Here is a 7,866-nt window from a genome sequence, read left to right on the forward strand (position 1 = left end):
ACCGACACACAGATATTATCCATGTAAAAGTGCAAGTTCAAGGTGTATGCATCATGATCAAGACAAAAGGCAAAACTGAAGTCTTTGCTGGTCTTTATAGAGAGTTTGGTGAGTCCATCTCTAGAAATAGCTTTTGAAAGATTCATAACAACATGAAATTAGATTGCAACACGGGGAATTTAAGTTGGGTATTAGGAACTGCTTTCAAGTGATGAGGTTAGTTGAACTGTGGAGCAGGTAACTCGAGTCTCTATTTTTGGGAACTTTTAACAGGTTAGACAAGCCTTAAAATTAGATGGTCTATACCAGGTTGATGCTGCCTTGACTAGGGAGTTGCATTAGATGACCCCTGAGGTCCCTTCCAGGCCTGTTTTTCTATGATCTTACAGGTGTCTGCAATGATACGTGAATGATTCATCACGTGTTTAGAGCAGCACAGGAGTGAAGGGGAATGAGATGGAAGAAATGGTGGCCTTAAGATTTGGCAAGACAAGTAGCTTTTGCATACCGTATCTTAGGGATTATTACTGGAGTTGCTGTTCAGCATATGGAATCACTGGTCTTTAAGGCCCTTTACATTGTTTTAGAAGAGAAAATGGGTTGTAAAGTGAATGTAGACTCGCATTAAAGGCTCTTTGATGTTTCCAGAGCTGCACTACCATTGATTTATGTGGCTCTTTTGGAACGGCAGAAATGGGAAAATCTTCTTAGATGCAGAATGGCTGGATTGCTAAACTTGAATGTTGGTACAGAGAGGAAAAAGTGATTGTAGGAAATATTCTAAGTCTTCCTTAACATAGATGTAGCATTCTGGATGAATGTCATTAGCCAAAAAGTAGCAGTTAACTACGTAGATAACTGGTTCTGGCATAAACTTCCTGTTGGGAGTTTAAAGAAAATGTGCAAAACAGTTAGCTAGAGAAACTGGGCAATTAGATAAAATTATCCAGTGCCATGCAAGAAAAAAGGGATCACCATACCTGGTCAGACCAATGGTCCAGTTGCCTGTTGGCATGGCTGGTACCAGGTATTTTCCAGGTGGGTACAAGAAACGGGAAGAAGCAGTTGTAAAATAATCTGACATTTCAGAATGTTTCCTCCTAACATCAATTACTTATGCCTTTGCCCAATTGAATCTTGTGGTAAAAAATTTCACAGGTTAATTCTGTGCTGTCTGAAAAAGTATCAAACAGTTTTGAATTTGAACATTTCAGATGTCCTGTCTCCGGTAATATGAGGGTAATATTACCTGCTCAGGTAATATGAGAGGGTGACTGAATGTTCCTGGTGTTCATTCACTGTGCTATCATTTTGAATACTGTTACTGTTTTCCCTTTTATTTGACTGCTCTCTAAGACAGTCCCCAAAATTTTCTCTTGTGAGTTTTGATGTCCCTAATCAATTTTGTCACTTGCACAGAACCTCCCCTAGTTTAACTACGTGGACATGTGATGACCACCAGTACTAAACATAATACAATGAATAAGAGCCATTGGCTTACCTTGTGATGAAAATATTTTCTTTTTTCTTTCACTTTACATTCTATTCCTAATGCATTCTAATTTATTATTTGCTTTTTTTCACTGCAACAACATCTGTCTACATCAATAGCATCATCTGAAGAAAGATATGAGTACCACTATGTCCAAAAGTATACCAAATGAGGAGCTTGAGTCCAGTAAAATGCCATTTGCAAATTTTGCCACCTAAATATTCACCTGCCTTTACAAATTATCACAAATATATAGCTAACATGGGACTTTGTGACATCCCAACTGTTACTTTTTTTTACCCAATTGAATACTACTGCTTTCTGTCTCTAAAATATTCTGACCAATAGAAACCACCTGTTTCCCTTGCTTCTGTTTTAGCCTCTTGTGAGGTTCCTTTTTGAAGGCCTTTTAAGACGTATACAAAATGCATCAGGTAATTAACTCCTTTAATTAATGATGCCTTCAAGGAAATGTAATTCACTGGCAAAAAAACCCTATTTTCCATTGCAAAAGTCCTTGTAGATTTTATCATAATGAAATGTACGTGGCGTTGGTAGACTTATTTCAGCTAACTTTCCTTGTACATGAGTAGACTAGCCACACCTAATGCCATTTTAGGTATAATATATGTTTTTCTCCAGTTATCTGGTCTAGGTATAACTGATTTTGCCTTGGGAAGAGGGATGGGCTAGGCCTCTCAAAGTCCTCTTCAGGCCATGTATTGGTTTTATGAATAGCTGATATGCAGTGAGGCCACTGAGCTTATTTCATACAGAAAACTAGGCTTCTGCTTCTGTTAAATTTTTCCTACTTTTAATATTACTAGGTGTTTACTCATCAAATTCTATCCGTCTCCCAACTTCCTTCTTGCAGATTGCTACTTGTAGTTTAGGGGTTTTTAAATTTTTTTTTTAAATGGCTTCAAACATTCATTCACACCATGCAATTCTTACTCCAAATTAATGGGCCTTTTCAAAATGGATTAAACAATTTCTGGTTGTGTAAATAAGGAATAAGTTTTTATGAAGATGCCTCTAATTTCTTACTAGTTTAGCAGATCTCCAACTGCTGCCTTACTCTCCTTTGTACCATGTCAGGGCCTAGGTGTGTCTTCTCCTGCTTTAGGCCATGTTCCCTGTTCATAGGCAAGAATTGTCCCCATTTGTGATGATGTCCTTTTTGAGTTATACTGTTATAGCAGCCAAGCCTTGGCATTGAATGGAGTTGCACAGATTTCCTTACTATCTGGGAAAAGGAAACAATGCAGCTTTTGTCATTACAGCCACTTTATTAAGAAGCTATATAAGCATATAGTTGGACAAATGGCAGAGAGGGCTTGCTCCTGGGAGACTGATGGATGCTGCACAAAAGGCAATGAATGCAAATCAAATAATAATACCCAGAAACAGGATCTCTGACAGTGCTCTGCCCACCAGTCCTGACTGAGGAGCTAGATAATATTTATTCCTGGAAGGCCATGATTAAACTCAGCTTTGTGCTTAACCAAGCTGAATGCATCAAAGAGGCCCTGGACTTTCAGACCAACCTGAGCTCTGACAAGGAGAAATTGTGCTTCACACAAGAACCTGAGTTGGATCATGAAGAGCAAACAGACTCCTGAAACCAAAGCAGACCTAGTCATCCCAGGGAGGCAGTAAGTATCTGCATTTCAATTACTGACTTGGATGTGGGGATAAAGTTTGCTGATTAGATTTTCAGAAGATGCAAGAATTGGGAAATATTGAAAACACTTTGGGGATTAAGATTAAAATTCAAAGGAATCCTAATAAATGAAAAATCTGTACTACAGAAAACTTGAAATTCAGCATGGATGTAAAATGTTTCCTATAGAAATAAGAAAATAAATGGACAAATACCACTAACAGAATGTGGGATTATGGAGGATCACACAGCATCAGCTAGCAATATAATGCTTTTGCAAAAAAGAAAAAGTGTGGGGGGGAGGAGGCACATATAAAAGCATTGTGCATAGTATATGTCAAGTCATAGTACCATTCAGCACTGGTTAGGCCTCAGGTGGAATACCATGCATGTCTGCTCTGGTTCTGGCTCCAGCCCCTACTCCAGGTTTGGGATTGCAGTCAGAGCCACAGCCACTGCCCTCCCCGCCCTCCTACTGCTTGCTCTCAGTCGTGGCCCAGGGCATAGAGCATGGGCTGACTCCAGCCCTCACTTGGCCACGCAGCAGTGGTGGCAGCAGCTTCTGACTCAATCCCAGGGCCACAGCTGCTACCACCACAACCACTGTTGCATGGCAGGCCCAGGTTGGCAGGGTGCCAAATGGAAGGGGGCAGGCACCCTTGTGCACACAGTACTGCAAGAAGCAAGTCATGGGTGGATGTGCTAGGAGGTGTAGGCACTTCCTGGGGGGGGACAGGCAGCAGGGGGTGGGTGAGTGGGGATGGTGGTGGCAGAGTCAAGAAATGTGGGTTGCCACTCCGGCCACTCTTCCCCGCTGCAGCAGTGCAGGGGGAGAATTTAAGACCATCCTTAATAACTACATTTTATACATGGGAAATTTACATATTTATAGATTTCTCCACATAGAATCTAATTATTTGGCGATCATCTTAAACTTGAAATAATCATGGTTTTTGGTTGTAAAGTATATAATAAAGTATATAACTTGATAAATTGAATTGCTTGGTAAATAAATCATGCTGACGTAGACACCTTATATTTATAACAATAATGCAATGGGTCAGAGTCATGTTTGAGCTTACAAGCTACGGGTCAGATTCTATTCCACATATGCATGTAAGTCGCTTTAGGTAATGAAGTGCAATTCTATCCCCCCCTGTTAGAGTCCCTGAAAAATTGTTAATAGAACAATAGGTGGATATTCCTCCTTGTGTTTGTTTTTGGGTTGTTTTTTTTTGGGGGGGGGGCGGGTGTTAAGTCTTTAGGGTCAAATGATGGTATGTTACAACAGTGGATGTATCCATGGATTTTTAGGGATGTGAGCAAGGAGGAATAGAATCACACTTAGGCATTTAAATCCTCTTAAATACCTAATTGATGGAGTAGGATCTGGTTCCAAGTCTGAGAACTGCATGTCTTAAGCAAATATTATTTTTCATTTTTCATTCTTAGGAATATTTTCACCAAAACACTTCTAAAATCATCAGTCATTTGGAAATTTTCTTTTGTACCACTGTTTGCCTTTCTATTCGTGGTTAATTATTTTTTTTCTGAATAAAGTTTGTTTAGGTTCCTAACAGGAAAACAATCCTTAATGGGCTTAGTGATGTGAAGGCCCTTAAAAAAATCTAAAGATTGTAGAATGGGGGAAAAAATCAAATGACTCAAGTGGTGATTGATACAATACAGTGGGCTTGAACATAGGACTTGTATGTTTGGTGGAGCTCCCTTTTGATAAGGAAGCCCTGCTTTCACTCTAGGCATTATTTAAGCCACATCCTTTTACCTTCCCACCTTGCTTGTTTGTGGTTTATGGCATTGGGTCTAAAAAACAAGTCATTTAATCTCAACGGCTTTCTAAATGGGATATATGGCCTGTGTCAGTTTTCCTATTTGTTGAGTAAGATAAACATAAGAACCAGAAGCAGTGGCATACTGGGTCAGGCAGCATTCAAGATGTGGGCGCAACATGGATTTCTAGAGTGGCTTGATGATGTTTTCCATTTTGTTTTCAATTCCCTTCTTAATGATGCCCAACATTTTATTGGGTTTTTTTGTCATTGTCATGTACTGAGCAGGTATTTTTAGAGAACTATCTACGGTAACATCAAGGTCTCTCTTCTGAGTAATAATATCTCAATTGGATATTATTCAGAGACCAGCTGAGGTAATTTTTCTTCGTGTGTATTACCTTTCACTTGTCAACACTGAAGTTCATCTGCTCTTTTTTGCCCATTTACTTCAGGAGGTCTTTCTGTAACTCCTCACCATCAGCTTGGGATTTGAGTACCCAGAATAGTTTAATTTAATCTGGAAACTTGGATTTCATTGTGCACTTCCTTTTCCAGGTCACTTATGAAAATGTTGACTAGAAACAGACCCAGCACAGATCCCTGCAGGATCTCCCAATTGACCTTCTTCCATCCTGTAAAGTAACCCTATAAGCCCACCCTTTGCTTCCTTTCTTTTTGTCAGTTTTTGATTTATGAAAAAAGAATCTTCCCAGCAATCCCATGGAAACTCATTGTTTAAGAACCTTTGGTGAGAGATGTTATCAAAAGCTTTTTTGAAAATCCAAATGTATTATGTCAGCTGGATCCCCCTTGTGTACATGATTGTTAAAATGATCAAAGAACTCCAGCAGACATTGTGACAGAATTTACTGTCACAAAATCATGCTTACTTTTCTCTGGTATATCATATCTATCCATGTGACTGATTTCTTCTTTATAAATATCCCTATCAACTTGCCAGGGATGTAAGTGAAGACTTACTGGTCTGTAGTTCTCAGGACCACCTTTGTAGCCCTTTTGGAAGATGGGAGGTCTGTTGTTAATTTGCCAGCCCTCTAGTGCAATTCTGCAGTTTCACGTTTAAGTTCCTCCAGAAAGCTTGGGTGAACACCATCTGGTCCCAGTACTTATTTTATTGATTTATTCTAAATCTCTTCTATCATCACTTTAGTGTGATCCAACTCTTTGGACCTAGCTGCTTGGAAGAATTGATCTAGTATCAGAATCTCCTCAGTGTCCTCTGGGGTGAAGACCAATGAGAATTCATTCAGCTCCTCTGCTATGGCCCTATCATCCCTAAGTGCACATTTTGTGCTTGCTCATCTAATGTTCCACCAATTGTCTAGTTGGCTTCTTGCTTCTCATGTTTGTGTTATTAAAGTGTTTATTATTAAGCATGTTTTGCAAGTTGCTCCTTTACTTTTTTATTATTATTATTTTTAGCCCACCTTATTTTACCTTTGATCTTCCTGAGTGGAATATGCCGCCTTTTTTTTTTTTAACAACGCCTTTTGGCTTTAGATGGTCTCCTAAACTCTGCTGTTAAACCATGCAGGAATTCTATTGCCTGTTTCATCTTGAGTTTGAGCATACTCCACTAGGGCCAGTCGGCATCTGTGCCTGCTTTAAGAGGTATCCCTCTCCTTGAAATCTGTAGAACAGCTATTTTGGAATTTGATTACCTGGATTTCTGTATTGTTGAAGTAATCAAATTGGATAAATTGGTTGAATGATTCTCATAGTATACCCCTGTTATATAGACACTAAGGACATGCAAGGGCCATACGCAGCACAGATCAACAAATTCTGGCCTTTGTGAACGAGGAATGCATTCCTTCAGTGAAACCTGGGTATAGAATCATAGAAAAATAAGGTTGGAAGGGAACCAGGGAAGTCCTCCAAGCAAGACCATCCCCAGCTACTATCATCCCAGCCAAGGCTTTGTCTACCTAGATCTTAAAAACCTCCAAGGATGGAGATTCAACAACCTCTGTGAGTAAGCAGTTTCTGTGCTGCCTCCTGAGGGGGAGGCTCCCCCAAGGTGGGTCTGTACATGGACAGGGGGCTTCTTAACCCCCTGTGGGGGGACAGTAGGGGTTTGGGGACACTTGACTGGCCTGGCAATGGCCAGCAGGCTGGGAGGTGTGCTCTAGCACCTCCCACCTACTAGCCTGGGTCAGTGCAGGCCTCTCTCTGCCTTTCCAAGTTGAAAACTGAATGTCAGTTGAGTTGGTTATTGGTTCAACCTACCCAACTTAGAGGAAGCTGCCTAGATTGAATCGATTCAGTCTCAGGCTTTTGACTGTCTGTACTTAGCCTACATGAGTCAGAGTCTGATTTTCTGAAGTCCAGGGTCTTTACTTTCCAGGATCCTTTCCTCAGGATCCTGAACTCAAATCATCTCATGGTTGCTGCTGCCCAAGTTACCACCCACTACTACATTCCCTACCAATTCTTTCCTGTTTGTGAGCAGCAGGTCAAGAAGATCATGGCCCCTAGTTGGCCTCTCCAACACTTGCATCAAGAAGTGTTGTTCCCAACACTCTCCCAAAATGTCCTAAATTGCCTGTGCACTGCTGTATTGCCCTCCCAGCTGATGTCAGGATGCTAGAAGTCCTCCATGACAATCAGGGTCTGCAAACAGAAAACTTCTAGCTGTTTGAAGACGGCCTCATCCATCTCATCCTTCTGGTCTGGTGGTCTATAGCAGACTGCCACCATGACATCACCCTTGTTGTTCTCCCCTCTGACCCTAACCCAGAGACTTTCAACAGGCCTATCTCCAGTTTCATGCTGGAGCTCTGAGGAATCCTACAGCTCTTTTACATAAAGTGCAACTCTTCCTCCTCTCCTCTTCCACCTGTCCTTCCTGACCAGCTTATACCCATCCATGACAGTGCTCCACTCATACAGGCTAT

This window comes from Alligator mississippiensis, chromosome 2, assembly GCF_030867095.1.
Source record: "Alligator mississippiensis isolate rAllMis1 chromosome 2, rAllMis1, whole genome shotgun sequence".
NCBI lineage: Eukaryota > Metazoa > Chordata > Crocodylia > Alligatoridae > Alligator > Alligator mississippiensis.